We start from the raw sequence: 4,547 nt of genomic DNA, 5'->3' as shown, positions 1-4,547 counted from the left end.
TGTATGTAATATATATATATTATTATATAATTACACATTTCAAAAACGACTGGGCTATTATGTCGAGATAAACTTTTACACCAAGAGCGATAATTATTATATAATTACACATTTCAAAAATAGCCGGGCCATTATGTCGAGATAAACTTTTACACCGAGAGTGATAACAATGATAATACTATCAGTTAGGTATATTAACTATTGGTAATAACTTATAAACACAACGATCGACTTAATTACTTTTTTAGTAAATTATCTCTTTTCTAGACACCTGATTACCATTTCCGACCGAATTCCCCGTAAAACGATTTTCACTCGAACCCATCTAAGGTTAGGTTAGGACTCCCTCGGCTCCTTCCAAACCACCGGAGGTTAGGTTAACTAAAATAGTGTCTACTAGACTTTTTACGATATTTTCTTTACAGTCCCGTCTTCGATCTAGGGTACTCACTTAGACCGAATTTCACAGCAGAGCGAGGCACATCTAGTTTACACATAAAATACATAATAATATAATAATACAAAAACATTTATTTATTACAGAGCTTTTGCCAGCCATAGAAATAATGATATTTTCGATGTTTGGTTGAATATCTCTTCACAGTTTATTTTAATTAAATGTTCAAGTCGATCTTGCATCATAGATGTTTTCAATTTGGTTTTAATTATCTTTAGTTTCGAAAAGCTTCTTTCTACACAACAACTAGTAACTGATAAAGTTACACTTTGTTTTAGAACATAGAACAGATTTGGGAAGACATTAGCCAAATAAGCTGTACAAAATATTTTAAAAATTTGTAGTGTACTGACTACTGGCCAATGGCCAGTAATAATAAAAATAATAACAATAATAATACTATAGTCGGGGCAACGAAAACTGGCCGGTGACCCCCCTGACCCACCTACCATATACCAGCGACTAGCCGTGGGTTCTCAAACTGCATCGCGCCGCCACCACGCAGCCGAGATGTTTACACAATAGGCGCACGGCATGTGTTTTTTTTGTTACACAGTCCCTTATTCAATTCAAAATTTAGGTACCCATCTAAAACTGGTATACAACAGCTGGAGAATTGGAATGTATTATGGACGAATCGTAAACGTGTATAATATAGTGTATACGACTGTTGATTTTGTATTTTTGTGCTTTACGCTATTGACATTTGTAACGGACAGTGTGTTGTATCTACGTTTTTGAAATCAGTTTTCTGAATATTTGTTTTTTTCTTGTGTTTGAATACATTTTTGTACAAGGATCTATGAAAAATGTCTTTAAATAATAGTTATATACTCAGCCAGAGTAAACAAATTGTTTATAATGTTTATACATTTTTAAAAGAACTGTCATCAAAACCGGATTTAACTGCTGATTTCTTTAAACAAGCTCAAATACGTACAGGCGAAGCTTGTGGATTGTCAGAGCGCACTGTTAGACGTATTTGTTCTGAAGCAAAACATTCAGAAGATAAACCCGATGAATCAAAGTAAGTTTTATCATTCAAATCTCCATGCAAAGGCTACAAATGTGCGAAAATTGTATCAGAGCTTGACTATTTTGATTCAGATGTCGTTAGAAGAACGGTGCACGAGTTCTACGATCGAGGTGAGTGTAACGTGCCACGTACAAGCAGTAGAATGATGTAGTATCGGATAGGTTGTTGTAAAAAAATGAAGACTCATGAAATATTTCTTAGTGTTTTTTATTGAAAAATATTCTAAGTCCAAATGACAAAACTATTGATCTGGGTGACGTGAAGGTGCTCGCTCTAACTCTGATGGATCACGTCTGATTTGTGCCTAATCTGGGCCCCCTTATATAATATCGTCCAGGGACTCCCGCGGTACCTTCAGGTCCCTGTTGGTCAGCGACACCTGCATCCGCTTCTTCCCACGCTTTGCGTTATCTGATCGACGCTGTGCGTCAATTATACATCTATATTATTCTACCGGGTGGTAATTGTATATCTATAAAATTCTACCGGGTGACGAGCATACGTGCGATGATCTGCCTTTGACAATGTAAATATTGTGCCGGCGTTCTCACTCCGCTCCGCCGTTGATGACTATTATGTTTATGTTTAAAGAAATCCGTACTTGATCATCTACTCACTTTAAGAACATTTGTTGTACCCTTATCGTATTTATAGAAATGTTTGTTGTACCCCCAATGTTTAGGTTATTGTTAGCTATGGTATGTAGTAATTTATATATTATATTTAATATAAGTATCAGAGCACGTTGCATGAGTACCCAACTGCGAATTTAATATTAAATGATTTAAAACAGAAAATCAATTATTCTAGTTGCTTAAGTTCGGTGCGAAATCTGTTGAAGAATTTGAAATTTTCTTATAAACAGTGTAATGACGGCCGAAAATTTTTAATGGATAGAAATGACATTATTGCAATTCGTTGTAAATTTCTTCGAGACATTTGTACGCTATGCAAGGTAAAAGATGATCGCCCTATCGTTTATATTGATGAAACATGGGTCAACTAAAACCATTCGAGGTCAATAATATGGCAAAATGAATGTAGCACTGAAGGTTTGAAAGTTCCTACGGGAAAAGGAGGTCGGATTATTGTGTGTTACGCTGGATGTGCTCGTTACGGGTTTATTCAAGGGTCCAAACTAGTATTCCGTAATAATACAGGAAATACTGCCGACTACCATAATCAAATGAATGCTGAAATATTTCAAAAGTGGTTTGTTGAACTATTAAATAATCTTGAAGAGCCGTCTGTCATAGTAATGGATAATGCATCATATCATTCCACGGTGGTAGAAAATTACCCAAAAAGCAATTGCAGAAAATCTGACGTACAAAAATGGTTGACTGAAAAAAATATTGAATTTAGCCCGCTTGAACCGTTACCAGAACTTCACCAAAAAATTAAAGGCTTAATTCCACGTGAAAAGCAATATTTGCTTGATCAAATTGCTTTAGAAAATGGTCACGAAGTAATATGGTTACCTCCTTATCATTGCCAATACAATCCAATCGAACTTATATGGGCCCAAGTTAAAAGTCAAGTGGCGAAAAACAACAATACTTTCAAGATGGTGGATATCGAACGTCTTACCCTCGAAGCGTTAGATGCGGTAACCAAAGAGGATTGGGAGAAGTGTGTAAGACATGCCGAACAACTACAGGAGTTAGATAATCAAAAGGAAATCCTTAGAGACACCTTAATGGAACCTATAATTTTGACGATATTGCCTGATGATAGCGATTCCAGTGATGAAGAATCAGATACAGAGGAATTAGAATAACTAATTTTATTATATTATATTATATTATGATTTATTTTTATTTTATGTATATATAATATGTATTTGTAGATTGTTTTACAATTATTATTAACAATTAATAAATTTTATGTACAATATATGTATAGAAATAATGCTTTATACTAATAATTTTTTAAACCATTTTATCCCATCATTCGTATAATAATAAATGAATAAAATATACCATGTTAATAAATTAATTTTAAAAAACTCGGCAATTAGTTTGGGAAGTATAACGACCCCTGAGTGGAAACGACCTCTAGAGTCACGCCGGTCACCGGCCAGTTTTCGTTGCCCGGACTATAAGTACCTAAATATATACGTATAATTCATTATATGTATATAGTGACCATATTTAATTTATCTTGTTCAGATGTCTCTCTAGTCTCTCTGTCTTCATCATTATCATCGTCCAAAGCGATATTATAGTCATAATCAATGTCACATTCTTCATTATTTTGATCTTCACAACTAATGAATGAACCATGAAGAGTTTTAGGAAGTAGCAGAGAACTTTCAATTTCTTTGAAGTTATTACAAAATTGTAGATATTCTGTTATTAATACATCTCTGTCAATCATTGTATACATTAAACACAACTTTTCAAAAGAGTCCTGAGGAAAAGCATTTGGATTTTTATTTATTTATTGAATCCTTCTTCTTGAAAGTAGAGATAAATATTTTTAAGGACCAATATTTGTAGAATCAAAACGATTATTCAATTGAGATAATGTTATATCAATAACAGAATTAAATGTTTGTACCTTAAATTTTTTTAACGGGTCACTTATTTGTTCATCACAAACCATTTCACCTGAACATAAAAAAAAAATTAATTTAACAAAAAATCAACAGATATCTTTTGAAAATACAATATGATATAAGAAAATATATAGTAATATCTGCCATTCTAGGTACTTTTTTTTCTTATTGTTTTTAGTGGATCAAATTGATATAGCACTACTTTCTAAAAATTCATCAGCCATGTATTTAATATTTTTAAATTCTTTTCTTAATTTAATAAATTTTGAGATTGAATTTTGAAGAATATTTGTAGCCAATAAAATATCTAAATCACGAGATTGAAATTGCTTGGTTACTGGTTCCAGTATATGAAATACATTTTTGAACACAAAAGCCGTCAATAAAAATCTGTATGATGTAAAATATGTTATGAGGCCACTACATGTAGAACCTATTATAGGATCACCCTTCTCATAGTTTTTAATTTGGCTTAAAGTTTTCAACAATGCATC

The 4,547-nt window shown here is 32.9% G+C and overlaps 1 pseudogene; it reads right to left on the bottom strand.

Annotated features, from left to right (window-relative positions):
- Positions 1 to 522: 522 nt before the first annotated feature.
- LOC126555753 (uncharacterized) lies at positions 523 to 4,277 on the bottom strand (annotated as a pseudogene).
- Between the last annotated feature and the right edge of the window lie 270 nt (positions 4,278 to 4,547).

This window comes from Aphis gossypii, unplaced genomic scaffold (assembly GCF_020184175.1).
Source record: "Aphis gossypii isolate Hap1 unplaced genomic scaffold, ASM2018417v2 Contig01062, whole genome shotgun sequence".
NCBI classification, from domain to species: Eukaryota; Metazoa; Arthropoda; class Insecta; order Hemiptera; family Aphididae; genus Aphis; species Aphis gossypii.
Note: the sequence above shows the minus strand (reverse complement) of the source record. Positions and strands in the feature narration are given on the sequence as shown.